Here is a 17,558-nt window from a genome sequence, read left to right on the forward strand (position 1 = left end):
GAATTCTGGTGAATCTTGTAGATGCCGGGGGAATGAATGACCCTGCCGGGGGAATGAATGACCCTGCCGCCGCCGCTGTCCCCGATCACCGGGAGAAACCTCTCTGCAGTCGACCTGACGTGCGGTGGCTCCGGCCCGTGCCATCTGATTGGTCGTCAGCGCGACCTACGCGGCTACGTAACAGATGGAGAGAAAAGCACGGGGAAAGCACAGCGACTGCTGCAGAGTGATCTTCCGGTCTGGTTGGATATCTTGGAAGGAAGGTAGACGGTAAGGGAATAAAGGAACTTTGAATATCATCAAACTGATGGAAAGGATAGTCGGCAAATATGACCTCCACCGTTGGAGTATTAATGTGCTATCGCTTCTCGGCCTTTTGGCTTGGAATATGTGTAGTTTCTGTTCTTATCAGTTTAATCGCTGATATCTCCCGAAGGTGGGAGTGTTTGTATTAAATGGATTTTTGGAGCAGGGAGATGGCTTAAGGGCTTGCTCTGTCCTCTCCATGTATCAGCCTGGTATTGCAGTGTTTCCAGGAATGGTGCACCCAACGCTTACCCAAGTTCAAAAGCAGGTGAATGCAATGTGAATCTCTTGCCTTTGCTAGTTTGCCGTGTTGATGGCAGTCAGTGATTGTTGCATCTATTGTCTTTTCAGTTGCAGGAAACTATCGTCTTTTGTTACGGGTTTTCTGTCTTATGAACCTGCTCTGCAGTTACCTGATGAAGGTGCAGCACGCAGAAAGCCAGGACAGGGGTAACCCCAACGTGCTACAGGGAACATTCTGGAACCAGGGCCTGCCAGGAAGGTAACTTGCCAATTTAAATGAATGGATTTGCCCTTGTCTGCCGTTTTGGGCTTCTGCGGTCGTTCTTGAAACGTATCCCACCGATGGTACGGCGGTGGCGGGGGGTGGGGTGACTGCTGTAATTTCAAAGAACCCCGTTGGGCTGAAACCTGGTGTTGTGGGATTTTTAACACAGTCAAATCAGGTTGTGGGATCCCATGACTCAGCCAATGTCAAATGGCTATCAGATCAGCCCCCACAGCCCCTTCCCAACCCCCCCGCCCTCCCCCCCCACCCCCGAGGCAACAAATTTATCCTAATATTTTCTTGAACAAGAAAGAAATGTCTTTGGTCTGTTTCCTGAATAGAGTGAAACCCCCATCTCTGTTTGTTTCTTCGCAAACTACTGTACGGAAGCGACCTGCTTTAGTAGCTACGTCTGTACGTAAAGATTATTCACGCAGACGATCGCCCAAGGCTGGAACTGGCTTCAGCTCCCTGGTGCCACCAGGCAGCCGTACTAACCACTGATCCACTGTGCCACCCGTACGATTTGGAACGATTTGTCATCATTTGCGGTGCAAGTAGCGAAACAGTTGTCAGTTTGTCAACTGGGTCGGATTATAATGTTGTCAGCGATCTGCAGCAATGTGAACGGAGATGTCGAATCGAGCTGCTGGGGGTGATGAGGCGCGCTTGCAGCGTGACATGTTTACACGGGGAGATCAGCTCCCTCCCCATTCTCCAGAGAGTCGGATACAAGTAGAGAGGATATTGAGAGTGGACGATAAAGAAAGGGTGCACGGACGTAATTCGCTTTTCGCAACTTTTCGGATTGATGCGGAATGCCGAGGAGCGAATCCTGTACGTGAGGGAAACGATGATTGGCATTTATGGGCAAGCTACACCAACACAAGGGGAGGCAATGAATAGGATCTTTCCGTCAAGGCCAACATTTCTCGCCCATGCCGAGATCAGCCTGGTGGTGAGCTGCTCTCTCGAACCGCTGCAGTCCAAGTGCTGTCGGTAGCCCCGCGATGCTGTTTGGGCGGGGATTCCCGATTTTGACCCGGTAACACCGGAGGAACAAAGACATATTTGCAATTCAGGACAGCGAGTGTCTCGGGGGGGGGGGGGGGGGAGAACTTGCGAATGGTGGTGTTCCCGTGGATCTGCTGCCGTCATCCTTCGAGGCTGCGTTGGCCATGGGTTTGCAAGGTGCTGCCTGAGGAATTCTGGTGAATCTTGTAGATGCCGGGGGAATGAATGACCCTGCCGGGGGAATGAATGACCCTGCCGCCGCCGCTGTCCCCGATCACCGGGAGAAACCTCTCTGCAGTCGACCTGACGTGCGGTGGCTCCGGCCCGTGCCATCTGATTGGTCGTCAGCGCGACCTACGCGGCTACGTAACAGATGGAGAGAAAAGCACGGGGGAAAGCACAGCGACTGCTGCAGAGTGATCTTCCGGTCTGGTTGGATATCTTGGAAGGAAGGTAGACGGTAAGGGAATAAAGGAACTTTGAATATCATCAAACTGATGGAAAGGATAGTCGGCAAATATGACCTCCACCGTTGGAGTATTAATGTGCTATCGCTTCTCGGCCTTTTGGCTTGGAATATGTGTAGTTTCTGTTCTTATCAGTTTAATCGCTGATATCTCCCGAAGGTGGGAGTGTTTGTATTAAATGGATTTTTGGAGCAGGGAGATGGCTTAAGGGCTTGCTCTGTCCTCTCCATGTATCAGCCTGGTATTGCAGTGTTTCCAGGAATGGTGCACCCAACGCTTACCCAAGTTCAAAAGCAGGTGAATGCAATGTGAATCTCTTGCCTTTGCTAGTTTGCCGTGTTGATGGCAGTCAGTGATTGTTGCATCTATTGTCTTTTCAGTTGCAGGAAACTATCGTCTTTTGTTACGGGTTTTCTGTCTTATGAACCTGCTCTGCAGTTACCTGATGAAGGTGCAGCACGCAGAAAGCCAGGACAGGGGTAACCCCAACGTGCTACAGGGAACATTCTGGAACCAGGGCCTGCCAGGAAGGTAACTTGCCAATTTAAATGAATGGATTTGCCCTTGTCTGCCGTTTTGGGCTTCTGCGGTCGTTCTTGGAACGTATCCCACCGATGGTACGGCGGTGGCGGGGGGTGGGGTGACTGCTGTAATTTCAAAGAACCCCGTTGGGCTGAACCCTGGTGTTGTGGGATTTTTAACACAGTCAAATCAGGTTGTGGGATCCATGACTCAGCCAATGTCAAATGGCTATCAGATCAGCCCCCACAGCCCCTTCCCAACCCCCCCGCCCTCCCCCCCCACCCCCGAGGCAACAAATTTATCCTAATATTTTCTTGAACAAGAAAGAAATGTCTTTGGTCTGTTTCCTGAATAGAGTGAAACCCCCATCTCTGTTTGTTTCTTCGCAAACTACTGTACGGAAGCGACCTGCTTTAGTAGCTACGTCTGTACGTAAAGATTATTCACGCAGACGATCGCCCAAGGCTGGAACTGGCTTCAGCTCCCTGGTGCCACCAGGCAGCCGTACTAACCACTGATCCACTGTGCCACCCGTACGATTTGGAACGATTTGTCATCATTTGCGGTGCAAGTAGCGAAACAGTTGTCAGTTTGTCAACTGGGTCGGATTATAATGTTGTCAGCGATCTGCAGCAATGTGAACGGAGATGTCGAATCGAGCTGCTGGTGGTGATGAGGCGCGCTTGCAGCGTGACATGTTTACACGGGGAGATCAGCTCCCTCCCCATTCTCCAGAGAGTCGGATACAAGTAGAGAGGATATTGAGAGTGGACGATAAAGAAAGGGTGCACGGACGTAATTCGCTTTTCGCAACTTTTCGGATTGATGCGGAATGCCGAGGAGCAAATCCTGTACGTGAGGGAAACGATGATTGGCATTTATGGGCAAGCTACACCAACACAAGGGGAGGCAATGAATAGGATCTTTCCGTCAAGGCCAACATTTCTCACCCATGCCGAGATCAGCCTGGTGGTGAGCTGCTCTCTCGAACCGCTGCAGTCCAAGTGCTTTCGGTAGCCCCGCGATGCTGTTTGGGCGGGGATTCCCGATTTTGACCCGGTAACACCGGAGGAACAAAGACATATTTGCAATTCAGGACAGCGAGTGTCTCGGGGGGGGGGGGGAGAACTTGCGAATGGTGGTGTTCCCGTGGATCTGCTGCCGTCATCCTTCGAGGCTGCGTTGGCCATGGGTTTGCAAGGTGCTGCCTGAGGAATTCTGGTGAATCTTGTAGATGCCGGGGGAATGAATGACCCTGCCGGGGGAATGAATGACCCTGCCGCCGCCGCTGTCCCCGATCACCGGGAGAAACCTCTCTGCAGTCGACCTGACGTGCGGTGGCTCCGGCCCGTGCCATCTGATTGGTCGTCAGCGCGACCTGCGCGGCTACGTAACAGATGGAGAGAAAAGCACGGGGAAAGCACAGCGACTGCTGCAGAGTGATCTTCCGGTCTGGTTGGATATCTTGGAAGGAAGGTAGACGGTAAGGGAATAAAGGAACTTTGAATATCATCAAACTGATGGAAAGGATAGTCGGCAAATATGACCTCCACCGTTGGAGTATTAATGTGCTATCGCTTCTCGGCCTTTTGGCTTGGAATATGTGTAGTTTCTGTTCTTATCAGTTTAATCGCTGATATCTCCCGAAGGTGGGAGTGTTTGTATTAAATGGATTTTTGGAGCAGGGAGATGGCTTCAGGGCTTGCTCTGTCCTCTCCATGTATCAGCCTGGTATTGCAGTGTTTCCAGGAATGGTGCACCCAACGCTTACCCAAGTTCAAAAGCAGGTGAATGCAATGTGAATCTCTTGCCTTTGCTAGTTTGCCGTGTTGATGGCAGTCAGTGATTGTTGCATCTATTGTCTTTTCAGTTGCAGGAAACTATCGTCTTTTGTTACGGGTTTTCTGTCTTATGAACCTGCTCTGCAGTTACCTGATGAAGGTGCAGCACGCAGAAAGCCAGGACAGGGGTAACCCCAACGTGCTACAGGGAACATTCTGGAACCAGGGGCCTGCCAGGAAGGTAACTTGCCAATTTAAATGAATGGATTTGCCCTTGTCTGCCGTTTTGGGCTTCTGCGGTCGTTCTTGAAACGTATCCCACCGATGGTACGGCGGTGGCGGGGGGGGGGGGTGACTGCTGTAATTTCAAAGAACCCCGTTGGGCTGAAACCTGGTGTTGTGGGATTTTTAACACAGTCAAATCAGGTTGTGGGATCCCATGACTCAGCCAATGTCAAATGGCTATCAGATCAGCCCCCACCGCCCCTTCCCAACCCCCCCGCCTCCCCCCCCACCCCGAGGCAACAAATTTATCCTAATATTTTCTTGAACAAGAAAGAAATGTCTTTGGTCTGTTTCCTGAATAGAGTGAAACCCCCATCTCTGTTTGTTTCTTCGCAAACTACTGTACGGAAGCGACCTGCTTTAGTAGCTACGTCTGTACGTAAAGATTATTCACGCAGACGATCGCCCAAGGCTGGAACTGGCTTCAGCTCCCTGGTGCCACCAGGCAGCCGTACTAACCACTGATCCACTGTGCCACCCGTACGATTTGGAACGATTTGTCATCATTTGCGGTGCAAGTAGCGAAACAGTTGTCAGTTTGTCAACTGGGTCGGATTATAATGTTGTCAGCGATCTGCAGCAATGTGAACGGAGATGTCGAATCGAGCTGCTGGGGGTGATGAGGCGCGCTTGCAGCGTGACATGTTTACACGGGGAGATCAGCTCCCTCCCCATTCTCCAGAGAGTCGGATACAAGTAGAGAGGATATTGAGAGTGGACGATAAAGAAAGGGTGCACGGACGTAATTCGCTTTTCGCAACTTTTCGGATTGATGCGGAATGCCGAGGAGCGAATCCTGTACGTGAGGGAAACGATGATTGGCATTTATGGGCAAGCTACACCAACACAAGGGGAGGCAATGAATAGGATCTTTCCGTCAAGGCCAACATTTCTCGCCCATGCCGAGATCAGCCTGGTGGTGAGCTGCTCTCTCGAACCGCTGCAGTCCAAGTGCTGTCGGTAGCCCCGCGATGCTGTTTGGGCGGGGATTCCCGATTTTGACCCGGTAACACCGGAGGAACAAAGACATATTTGCAATTCAGGACAGCGAGTGTCTCGGGGGGGGGGAGGGGGGAGAACTTGCGAATGGTGGTGTTCCCGTGGATCTGCTGCCGTCATCCTTCGAGGCTGCGTTGGCCATGGGTTTGCAAGGTGCTGCCTGAGGAATTCTGGTGAATCTTGTAGATGCCGGGGGAATGAATGACCCTGCCGGGGGAATGAATGACCCTGCCGCCGCCGCTGTCCCCGATCACCGGGAGAAACCTCTCTGCAGTCGACCTGACGTGCGGTGGCTCCGGCCCGTGCCATCTGATTGGTCGTCAGCGCGACCTACGCGGCTACGTAACAGATGGAGAGAAAAGCACGGGGAAAGCACAGCGACTGCTGCAGAGTGATCTTCCGGTCTGGTTGGATATCTTGGAAGGAAGGTAGACGGTAAGGGAATAAAGGAACTTTGAATATCATCAAACTGATGGAAAGGATAGTCGGCAAATATGACCTCCACCGTTGGAGTATTAATGTGCTATCGCTTCTCGGCCTTTTGGCTTGGAATATGTGTAGTTTCTGTTCTTATCAGTTTAATCGCTGATATCTCCCGAAGGTGGGAGTGTTTGTATTAAATGGATTTTTGGAGCAGGGAGATGGCTTAAGGGCTTGCTCTGTCCTCTCCATGTATCAGCCTGGTATTGCAGTGTTTCCAGGAATGGTGCACCCAACGCTTACCCAAGTTCAAAAGCAGGTGAATGCAATGTGAATCTCTTGCCTTTGCTAGTTTGCCGTGTTGATGGCAGTCAGTGATTGTTGCATCTATTGTCTTTTCAGTTGCAGGAAACTATCGTCTTTTGTTACGGGTTTTCTGTCTTATGAACCTGCTCTGCAGTTACCTGATGAAGGTGCAGCACGCAGAAAGCCAGGACAGGGGTAACCCCAACGTGCTACAGGGAACATTCTGGAACCAGGGGCCTGCCAGGAAGGTAACTTGCCAATTTAAATGAATGGATTTGCCCTTGTCTGCCGTTTTGGGCTTCTGCGGTCGTTCTTGAAACGTATCCCACCGATGGTACGGCGGTGGCGGGGGGTGGGGTGACTGCTGTAATTTCAAAGAACCCCGTTGGGCTGAAACCTGGTGTTGTGGGATTTTTAACACAGTCAAATCAGGTTGTGGGATCCCATGACTCAGCCAATGTCAAATGGCTATCAGATCAGCCCCCACAGCCCCTTCCCAACCCCCCGCCCCTCCCCCCCACCCCCGAGGCAACAAATTTATCCTAATATTTTCTTGAACAAGAAAGAAATGTCTTTGGTCTGTTTCCTGAATAGAGTGAAACCCCCATCTCTGTTTGTTTCTTCGCAAACTACTGTACGGAAGCGACCTGCTTTAGTAGCTACGTCTGTACGTAAAGATTATTCACGCAGACGATCGCCCAAGGCTGGAACTGGCTTCAGCTCCCTGGTGCCACCAGGCAGCCGTACTAACCACTGATCCACTGTGCCACCCGTACGATTTGGAACGATTTGTCATCATTTGCGGTGCAAGTAGCGAAACAGTTGTCAGTTTGTCAACTGGGTCGGATTATAATGTTGTCAGCGATCTGCAGCAATGTGAACGGAGATGTCGAATCGAGCTGCTGGGGGTGATGAGGCGCGCTTGCAGCGTGACATGTTTACACGGGGAGATCAGCTCCCTCCCCATTCTCCACAGAGAGTCGGATACAAGTAGAGAGGATATTGAGAGTGGACGATAAAGAAAGGGTGCACGGACGTAATTCGCTTTTCGCAACTTTTCGGATTGATGCGGAATGCCGAGGAGCGAATCCTGTACGTGAGGGAAACGATGATTGGCATTTATGGGCAAGCTACACCAACACAAGGGGAGGCAATGAATAGGATCTTTCCGTCAAGGCCAACATTTCTCGCCCATGCCGAGATCAGCCTGGTGGTGAGCTGCTCTCTCGAACCGCTGCAGTCCAAGTGCTGTCGGTAGCCCCGCGATGCTGTTTGGGCGGGGATTCCCGATTTTGACCCGGTAACACCGGAGGAACAAAGACATATTTGCAATTCAGGACAGCGAGTGTCTCGGGGGGGGGGGGGGAGGGGGAGAACTTGCGAATGGTGGTGTTCCCGTGGATCTGCTGCCGTCATCCTTCGAGGCTGCGTTGGCCATGGGTTTGCAAGGTGCTGCCTGAGGAATTCTGGTGAATCTTGTAGATGCCGGGGGAATGAATGACCCTGCCGGGGGAATGAATGACCCTGCCGCCGCCGCTGTCCCCGATCACCGGGAGAAACCTCTCTGCAGTCGACCTGACGTGCGGTGGCTCCGGCCCGTGCCATCTGATTGGTCGTCAGCGCGACCTACGCGGCTACGTAACAGATGGAGAGAAAAGCACGGGGAAAGCACAGCGACTGCTGCAGAGTGATCTTCCGGTCTGGTTGGATATCTTGGAAGGAAGGTAGACGGTAAGGGAATAAAGGAACTTTGAATATCATCAAACTGATGGAAAGGATAGTCGGCAAATATGACCTCCACCGTTGGAGTATTAATGTGCTATCGCTTCTCGGCCTTTTGGCTTGGAATATGTGTAGTTTCTGTTCTTATCAGTTTAATCGCTGATATCTCCCGAAGGTGGGAGTGTTTGTATTAAATGGATTTTTGGAGCAGGGAGATGGCTTAAGGGCTTGCTCTGTCCTCTCCATGTATCAGCCTGGTATTGCAGTGTTTCCAGGAATGGTGCACCCAACGCTTACCCAAGTTCAAAAGCAGGTGAATGCAATGTGAATCTCTTGCCTTTGCTAGTTTGCCGTGTTGATGGCAGTCAGTGATTGTTGCATCTATTGTCTTTTCAGTTGCAGGAAACTATCGTCTTTTGTTACGGGTTTTCTGTCTTATGAACCTGCTCTGCAGTTACCTGATGAAGGTGCAGCACGCAGAAAGCCAGGACAGGGGTAACCCCAACGTGCTACAGGGAACATTCTGGAACCAGGGGCCTGCCAGGAAGGTAACTTGCCAATTTAAATGAATGGATTTGCCCTTGTCTGCCGTTTTGGGCTTCTGCGGTCGTTCTTGAAACGTATCCCACCGATGGTACGGCGGTGGCGGGGGGTGGGGTGACTGCTGTAATTTCAAAGAACCCCGTTGGGCTGAAACCTGGTGTTGTGGGATTTTTAACACAGTCAAATCAGGTTGTGGGATCCCATGACTCAGCCAATGTCAAATGGCTATCAGATCAGCCCCCACAGCCCCTTCCCAACCCCCCCGCCTCCCCCCCCACCCCCGAGGCAACAAATTTATCCTAATATTTTCTTGAACAAGAAAGAAATGTCTTTGGTCTGTTTCCTGAATAGAGTGAAACCCCCATCTCTGTTTGTTTCTTCGCAAACTACTGTACGGAAGCGACCTGCTTTAGTAGCTACGTCTGTACGTAAAGATTATTCACGCAGACGATCGCCCAAGGCTGGAACTGGCTTCAGCTCCCTGGTGCCACCAGGCAGCCGTACTAACCACTGATCCACTGTGCCACCCGTACGATTTGGAACGATTTGTCATCATTTGCGGTGCAAGTAGCGAAACAGTTGTCAGTTTGTCAACTGGGTCGGATTATAATGTTGTCAGCGATCTGCAGCAATGTGAACGGAGATGTCGAATCGAGCTGCTGGGGGTGATGAGGCGCGCTTGCAGCGTGACATGTTTACACGGGGAGATCAGCTCCCTCCCCATTCTCCAGAGAGTCGGATACAAGTAGAGAGGATATTGAGAGTGGACGATAAAGAAAGGGTGCACGGACGTAATTCGCTTTTCGCAACTTTTCGGATTGATGCGGAATGCCGAGGAGCGAATCCTGTACGTGAGGGAAACGATGATTGGCATTTATGGGCAAGCTACACCAACACAAGGGGAGGCAATGAATAGGATCTTTCCGTCAAGGCCAACATTTCTCGCCCATGCCGAGATCAGCCTGGTGGTGAGCTGCTCTCTCGAACCGCTGCAGTCCAAGTGCTGTCGGTAGCCCCGCGATGCTGTTTGGGCGGGGATTCCCGATTTTGACCCGGTAACACCGGAGGAACAAAGACATATTTGCAATTCAGGACAGCGAGTGTCTCGGGGGGGGGGGGGGGGGAGAACTTGCGAATGGTGGTGTTCCCGTGGATCTGCTGCCGTCATCCTTCGAGGCTGCGTTGGCCATGGGTTTGCAAGGTGCTGCCTGAGGAATTCTGGTGAATCTTGTAGATGCCGGGGGAATGAATGACCCTGCCGGGGGAATGAATGACCCTGCCGCCGCCGCTGTCCCCGATCACCGGGAGAAACCTCTCTGCAGTCGACCTGACGTGCGGTGGCTCCGGCCCGTGCCATCTGATTGGTCGTCAGCGCGACCTACGCGGCTACGTAACAGATGGAGAGAAAAGCACGGGGAAAGCACAGCGACTGCTGCAGAGTGATCTTCCGGTCTGGTTGGATATCTTGGAAGGAAGGTAGACGGTAAGGGAATAAAGGAACTTTGAATATCATCAAACTGATGGAAAGGATAGTCGGCAAATATGACCTCCACCGTTGGAGTATTGATGTGCTATCGCTTCTCGGCCTTTTGGCTTGGAATATGTGTAGTTTCTGTTCTTATCAGTTTAATCGCTGATATCTCCCGAAGGTGGGAGTGTTTGTATTAAATGGATTTTTGGAGCAGGGAGATGGCTTAAGGGCTTGCTCTGTCCTCTCCATGTATCAGCCTGGTATTGCAGTGTTTCCAGGAATGGTGCACCCAACGCTTACCCAAGTTCAAAAGCAGGTGAATGCAATGTGAATCTCTTGCCTTTGCTAGTTTGCCGTGTTGATGGCAGTCAGTGATTGTTGCATCTATTGTCTTTTCAGTTGCAGGAAACTATCGTCTTTTGTTACGGGTTTTCTGTCTTATGAACCTGCTCTGCAGTTACCTGATGAAGGTGCAGCACGCAGAAAGCCAGGACAGGGGTAACCCCAACGTGCTACAGGGAACATTCTGGAACCAGGGGCCTGCCAGGAAGGTAACTTGCCAATTTAAATGAATGGATTTGCCCTTGTCTGCCGTTTTGGGCTTCTGCGGTCGTTCTTGGAACGTATCCCACCGATGGTACGGCGGTGGCGGGGGGTGGGGTGACTGCTGTAATTTCAAAGAACCCCGTTGGGCTGAACCCTGGTGTTGTGGGATTTTTAACACAGTCAAATCAGGTTGTGGGATCCCATGACTCAGCCAATGTCAAATGGCTATCAGATCAGCCCCCACAGCCCCTTCCCAACCCCCCCCGCCTCCCCCCCCACCCCCGAGGCAACAAATTTATCCTAATATTTTCTTGAACAAGAAAGAAATGTCTTTGGTCTGTTTCCTGAATAGAGTGAAACCCCCATCTCTGTTTGTTTCTTCGCAAACTACTGTACGGAAGCGACCTGCTTTAGTAGCTATGTCTGTACGTAAAGATTATTCACGCAGACGATCGCCCAAGGCTGGAACTGGCTTCAGCTCCCTGGTGCCACCAGGCAGCCGTACTAACCACAGATCCACTGTGCCACCCGTACGATTTGGAACGATTTGTCATCATTTGCGGTGCAAGTAGCGAAACAGTTGTCAGTTTGTCAACTGGGTCGGATTATAATGTTGTCAGCGATCTGCAGCAATGTGAACGGAGATGTCGAATCGAGCTGCTGGTGGTGATGAGGCGCGCTTGCAGCGTGACATGTTTACACGGGGAGATCAGCTCCCTCCCCATTCTCCAGAGAGTCGGATACAAGTAGAGAGGATATTGAGAGTGGACGATAAAGAAAGGGTGCACGGACGTAATTCGCTTTTCGCAACTTTTCGGATTGATGCGGAATGCCGAGGAGCAAATCCTGTACGTGAGGGAAACGATGATTGGCATTTATGGGCAAGCTACACCAACACAAGGGGAGGCAATGAATAGGATCTTTCCGTCAAGGCCAACATTTCTCACCCATGCCGAGATCAGCCTGGTGGTGAGCTGCTCTCTCGAACCGCTGCAGTCCAAGTGCTGTCGGTAGCCCCGCGATGCTGTTTGGGCGGGGATTCCCGATTTTGACCCGGTAACACCGGAGGAACAAAGACATATTTGCAATTCAGGACAGCGAGTGTCTCGGGGGGGGGGGGGAGAACTTGCGAATGGTGGTGTTCCCGTGGATCTGCTGCCGTCATCCTTCGAGGCTGCGTTGGCCATGGGTTTGCAAGGTGCTGCCTGAGGAATTCTGGTGAATCTTGTAGATGCCGGGGGAATGAATGACCCTGCCGGGGGAATGAATGACCCTGCCGCCGCCGCTGTCCCCGATCACCGGGAGAAACCTCTCTGCAGTCGACCTGACGTGCGGTGGCTCCGGCCCGTGCCATCTGATTGGTCGTCAGCGCGACCTGCGCGGCTACGTAACAGATGGAGAGAAAAGCACGGGGAAAGCACAGCGACTGCTGCAGAGTGATCTTCCGGTCTGGTTGGATATCTTGGAAGGAAGGTAGACGGTAAGGGAATAAAGGAACTTTGAATATCATCAAACTGATGGAAAGGATAGTCGGCAAATATGACCTCCACCGTTGGAGTATTAATGTGCTATCGCTTCTCGGCCTTTTGGCTTGGAATATGTGTAGTTTCTGTTCTTATCAGTTTAATCGCTGATATCTCCCGAAGGTGGGAGTGTTTGCATTAAATGGATTTTTGGAGCAGGGAGATGGCTTCAGGGCTTGCTCTGTCCTCTCCATGTATCAGCCTGGTATTGCAGTGTTTCCAGGAATGGTGCACCCAACGCTTACCCAAGTTCAAAAGCAGGTGAATGCAATGTGAATCTCTTGCCTTTGCTAGTTTGCCGTGTTGATGGCAGTCAGTGATTGTTGCATCTATTGTCTTTTCAGTTGCAGGAAACTATCGTCTTTTGTTACGGGTTTTTCTGTCTTATGAACCTGCTCTGCAGTTACCTGATGAAGGTGCAGCACGCAGAAAGCCAGGACAGGGGTAACCCCAACGTGCTACAGGGAACATTCTGGAACCAGGGGCCTGCCAGGAAGGTAACTTGCCAATTTAAATGAATGGATTTGCCCTTGTCTGCCGTTTTGGGCTTCTGCGGTCGTTCTTGAAACGTATCCCACCGATGGTACGGCGGTGGCGGGGGGTGGGGTGACTGCTGTAATTTCAAAGAACCCCGTTGGGCTGAAACCTGGTGTTGTGGGATTTTTAACACAGTCAAATCAGGTTGTGGGATCCCATGACTCAGCCAATGTCAAATGGCTATCAGATCAGCCCCCACAGCCCCTTCCCAACCCCCCCGCCTCCCCCCCCCACCCCCGAGGCAACAAATTTATCCTAATATTTTCTTGAACAAGAAAGAAATGTCTTTGGTCTGTTTCCTGAATAGAGTGAAACCCCCATCTCTGTTTGTTTCTTCGCAAACTACTGTACGGAAGCGACCTGCTTTAGTAGCTACGTCTGTACGTAAAGATTATTCACGCAGACGATCGCCCAAGGCTGGAACTGGCTTCAGCTCCCTGGTGCCACCAGGCAGCCGTACTAACCACTGATCCACTGTGCCACCCGTACGATTTGGAACGATTTGTCATCATTTGCGGTGCAAGTAGCGAAACAGTTGTCAGTTTGTCAACTGGGTCGGATTATAATGTTGTCAGCGATCTGCAGCAATGTGAACGGAGATGTCGAATCGAGCTGCTGGGGGTGATGAGGCGCGCTTGCAGCGTGACATGTTTACACGGGGAGATCAGCTCCCTCCCCATTCTCCACAGAGAGTCGGATACAAGTAGAGAGGATATTGAGAGTGGACGATAAAGAAAGGGTGCACGGACGTAATTCGCTTTTCGCAACTTTTCGGATTGATGCGGAATGCCGAGGAGCGAATCCTGTACGTGAGGGAAACGATGATTGGCATTTATGGGCAAGCTACACCAACACAAGGGGAGGCAATGAATAGGATCTTTCCGTCAAGGCCAACATTTCTCGCCCATGCCGAGATCAGCCTGGTGGTGAGCTGCTCTCTCGAACCGCTGCAGTCCAAGTGCTGTCGGTAGCCCCGCGATGCTGTTTGGGCGGGGATTCCCGATTTTGACCCGGTAACACCGGAGGAACAAAGACATATTTGCAATTCAGGACAGCGAGTGTCTCGGGGGGGGGGGGAGGGGGGAGAACTTGCGAATGGTGGTGTTCCCGTGGATCTGCTGCCGTCATCCTTCGAGGCTGCGTTGGCCATGGGTTTGCAAGGTGCTGCCTGAGGAATTCTGGTGAATCTTGTAGATGCCGGGGGAATGAATGACCCTGCCGGGGGAATGAATGACCCTGCCGCCGCCGCTGTCCCCGATCACCGGGAGAAACCTCTCTGCAGTCGACCTGACGTGCGGTGGCTCCGGCCCGTGCCATCTGATTGGTCGTCAGCGCGACCTACGCGGCTACGTAACAGATGGAGAGAAAAGCACGGGGAAAGCACAGCGACTGCTGCAGAGTGATCTTCCGGTCTGGTTGGATATCTTGGAAGGAAGGTAGACGGTAAGGGAATAAAGGAACTTTGAATATCATCAAACTGATGGAAAGGATAGTCGGCAAATATGACCTCCACCGTTGGAGTATTAATGTGCTATCGCTTCTCGGCCTTTTGGCTTGGAATATGTGTAGTTTCTGTTCTTATCAGTTTAATCGCTGATATCTCCCGAAGGTGGGAGTGTTTGTATTAAATGGATTTTTGGAGCAGGGAGATGGCTTAAGGGCTTGCTCTGTCCTCTCCATGTATCAGCCTGGTATTGCAGTGTTTCCAGGAATGGTGCACCCAACGCTTACCCAAGTTCAAAAGCAGGTGAATGCAATGTGAATCTCTTGCCTTTGCTAGTTTGCCGTGTTGATGGCAGTCAGTGATTGTTGCATCTATTGTCTTTTCAGTTGCAGGAAACTATCGTCTTTTGTTACGGGTTTTCTGTCTTATGAACCTGCTCTGCAGTTACCTGATGAAGGTGCAGCACGCAGAAAGCCAGGACAGGGGTAACCCCAACGTGCTACAGGGAACATTCTGGAACCAGGGGCCTGCCAGGAAGGTAACTTGCCAATTTAAATGAATGGATTTGCCCTTGTCTGCCGTTTTGGGCTTCTGCGGTCGTTCTTGAAACGTATCCCACCGATGGTACGGCGGTGGCGGGGGGTGGGGTGACTGCTGTAATTTCAAAGAACCCCGTTGGGCTGAAACCTGGTGTTGTGGGATTTTTAACACAGTCAAATCAGGTTGTGGGATCCCATGACTCAGCCAATGTCAAATGGCTATCAGATCAGCCCCCACAGCCCCTTCCCAACCCCCCCGCCTCCCCCCCCACCCCCGAGGCAACAAATTTATCCTAATATTTTCTTGAACAAGAAAGAAATGTCTTTGGTCTGTTTCCTGAATAGAGTGAAACCCCCATCTCTGTTTGTTTCTTCGCAAACTACTGTACGGAAGCGACCTGCTTTAGTAGCTACGTCTGTACGTAAAGATTATTCACGCAGACGATCGCCCAAGGCTGGAACTGGCTTCAGCTCCCTGGTGCCACCAGGCAGCCGTACTAACCACTGATCCACTGTGCCACCCGTACGATTTGGAACGATTTGTCATCATTTGCGGTGCAAGTAGCGAAACAGTTGTCAGTTTGTCAACTGGGTCGGATTATAATGTTGTCAGCGATCTGCAGCAATGTGAACGGAGATGTCGAATCGAGCTGCTGGGGGTGATGAGGCGCGCTTGCAGCGTGACATGTTTACACGGGGAGATCAGCTCCCTCCCCATTCTCCACAGAGAGTCGGATACAAGTAGAGAGGATATTGAGAGTGGACGATAAAGAAAGGGTGCACGGACGTAATTCGCTTTTCGCAACTTTTCGGATTGATGCGGAATGCCGAGGAGCGAATCCTGTACGTGAGGGAAACGATGATTGGCATTTATGGGCAAGCTACACCAACACAAGGGGAGGCAATGAATAGGATCTTTCCGTCAAGGCCAACATTTCTCGCCCATGCCGAGATCAGCCTGGTGGTGAGCTGCTCTCTCGAACCGCTGCAGTCCAAGTGCTGTCGGTAGCCCCGCGATGCTGTTTGGGCGGGGATTCCCGATTTTGACCCGGTAACACCGGAGGAACAAAGACATATTTGCAATTCAGGACAGCGAGTGTCTCGGGGGGGGGGGGAGGGGGAGAACTTGCGAATGGTGGTGTTCCCGTGGATCTGCTGCCGTCATCCTTCGAGGCTGCGTTGGCCATGGGTTTGCAAGGTGCTGCCTGAGGAATTCTGGTGAATCTTGTAGATGCCGGGGGAATGAATGACCCTGCCGGGGGAATGAATGACCCTGCCGCCGCCGCTGTCCCCGATCACCGGGAGAAACCTCTCTGCAGTCGACCTGACGTGCGGTGGCTCCGGCCCGTGCCATCTGATTGGTCGTCAGCGCGACCTACGCGGCTACGTAACAGATGGAGAGAAAAGCACGGGGAAAGCACAGCGACTGCTGCAGAGTGATCTTCCGGTCTGGTTGGATATCTTGGAAGGAAGGTAGACGGTAAGGGAATAAAGGAACTTTGAATATCATCAAACTGATGGAAAGGATAGTCGGCAAATATGACCTCCACCGTTGGAGTATTAATGTGCTATCGCTTCTCGGCCTTTTGGCTTGGAATATGTGTAGTTCCTGAGGTCCAGAGGAAGAGATTCTGCTCGAGAGCTGCAGGTTCGACGCTGCAGAAGTGCGCTGGCGGGAGAAAAACCAAGGGGTTCGTGTTGCGAGTCGTTGGAGCTGCTGGAGACCATCGCTGGATCGTGATTGGCCGCTGGAGGATCGTTTGGTTGTGCTGACCTGCTCTTGGTGGATCTTTATGCTGGCTTCGGCCTAACGCCAATTCAGGTATCAGCCAACCTCAGAGCTATGGCCTCAGCAGCCGCTCGCAGCCCTGGCCAGGGCATTCGCAACACAGTCAGGGTGACTGTGAAGAAGGTGGAGGAGCACACACCGGTCGATCGGACGGTGTTTGTGAAGAAGGTTTTGCTGGAGTGCTGTGGGTTTGCAGCAGCGGACGTGTACTGCCTGCAGGATTTCCCTGGGGCAGGCTACTTCGACGTGACCTTCAGGAGCGTGAAGCATTGTGAGCAGCTCCTGAAGGTCTTCAAGGAGAAGGAAGGGGAACCTCTGTTCTCCATCTTGTCGGCGGTCCCGTTGTGTGTGCTTCCTGCGCAGAGGAGTCGGGTTGTGACAATCCAAATGTACAACCCTTACGTCCCAGCGGCAGATGTTCTCACCTTCTTGAAGAGGTATGTCCAGGTGGAAGGCGAAAGCACCGATGTGGTCGATCCTTTCGGGATCTGGACCAGTAAGCGGCAGGTCAAGGTAACCCTGAGGGTCGATGGCAGCGGGAACATCCTCCACCCACCCTCCAGCTTCGCCATCGGAGGAAGCAGAGGTTACCTGACGTACGCAGGGCAGCCGAAGGTGTGCCGAACCTGCGGGAGGTCAGGCCACATGGCGGCCGACTGTAAGGTGACTGTATGCCGAAATTGCAAACAGGAAGGCCACCTGACCAAGGATTGCAAGGAGGCCAAGAACTGTAACCTGTGCGGAGAGGCGGGCCACATGTACAAGGCCTGTCCAAGACGAGGAGCCGCCACTTACGCACAGATGGCCAGAGGTGGCAACACGAGCCGGGGACCGCC

The 17,558-nt window shown here is 52.0% G+C and overlaps 8 non-coding genes across 8 annotated transcripts; all 8 read left to right on the forward strand.

Annotated features, from left to right (window-relative positions):
- The first annotated feature begins 360 nt into the window (after positions 1 to 360).
- Positions 361 to 552, forward strand: LOC132831793 (U2 spliceosomal RNA). The gene has a single exon (XR_009646744.1). It is a non-coding gene; the product is annotated as a U2 spliceosomal RNA (small nuclear RNA).
- Positions 553 to 2,378: 1,826 nt separating this feature from the next.
- Positions 2,379 to 2,570, forward strand: LOC132831794 (U2 spliceosomal RNA). Its single transcript, XR_009646745.1, has one exon. It is a non-coding gene; the product is annotated as a U2 spliceosomal RNA (small nuclear RNA).
- A 1,820-nt stretch (positions 2,571 to 4,390) lies between these two features.
- Positions 4,391 to 4,582, forward strand: LOC132831878 (U2 spliceosomal RNA). The gene has a single exon (XR_009646828.1). It is a non-coding gene; the product is annotated as a U2 spliceosomal RNA (small nuclear RNA).
- A 1,825-nt stretch (positions 4,583 to 6,407) lies between these two features.
- Positions 6,408 to 6,599, forward strand: LOC132831795 (U2 spliceosomal RNA). Its single transcript, XR_009646746.1, has one exon. It is a non-coding gene; the product is annotated as a U2 spliceosomal RNA (small nuclear RNA).
- A 1,830-nt stretch (positions 6,600 to 8,429) lies between these two features.
- On the forward strand, positions 8,430 to 8,621 carry LOC132831796 (U2 spliceosomal RNA). The gene has a single exon (XR_009646747.1). It is a non-coding gene; the product is annotated as a U2 spliceosomal RNA (small nuclear RNA).
- A 1,825-nt stretch (positions 8,622 to 10,446) lies between these two features.
- LOC132831797 (U2 spliceosomal RNA) lies at positions 10,447 to 10,638 on the forward strand. Its single transcript, XR_009646748.1, has one exon. It is a non-coding gene; the product is annotated as a U2 spliceosomal RNA (small nuclear RNA).
- A 1,822-nt stretch (positions 10,639 to 12,460) lies between these two features.
- LOC132831882 (U2 spliceosomal RNA) lies at positions 12,461 to 12,652 on the forward strand. The gene has a single exon (XR_009646832.1). It is a non-coding gene; the product is annotated as a U2 spliceosomal RNA (small nuclear RNA).
- Positions 12,653 to 14,483: 1,831 nt separating this feature from the next.
- Positions 14,484 to 14,675, forward strand: LOC132831799 (U2 spliceosomal RNA). The gene has a single exon (XR_009646750.1). It is a non-coding gene; the product is annotated as a U2 spliceosomal RNA (small nuclear RNA).
- The last annotated feature ends 2,883 nt before the right edge of the window (positions 14,676 to 17,558 follow it).

Source organism: Hemiscyllium ocellatum, chromosome 33 (assembly GCF_020745735.1).
Source record: "Hemiscyllium ocellatum isolate sHemOce1 chromosome 33, sHemOce1.pat.X.cur, whole genome shotgun sequence".
NCBI classification, from domain to species: Eukaryota; Metazoa; Chordata; class Chondrichthyes; order Orectolobiformes; family Hemiscylliidae; genus Hemiscyllium; species Hemiscyllium ocellatum.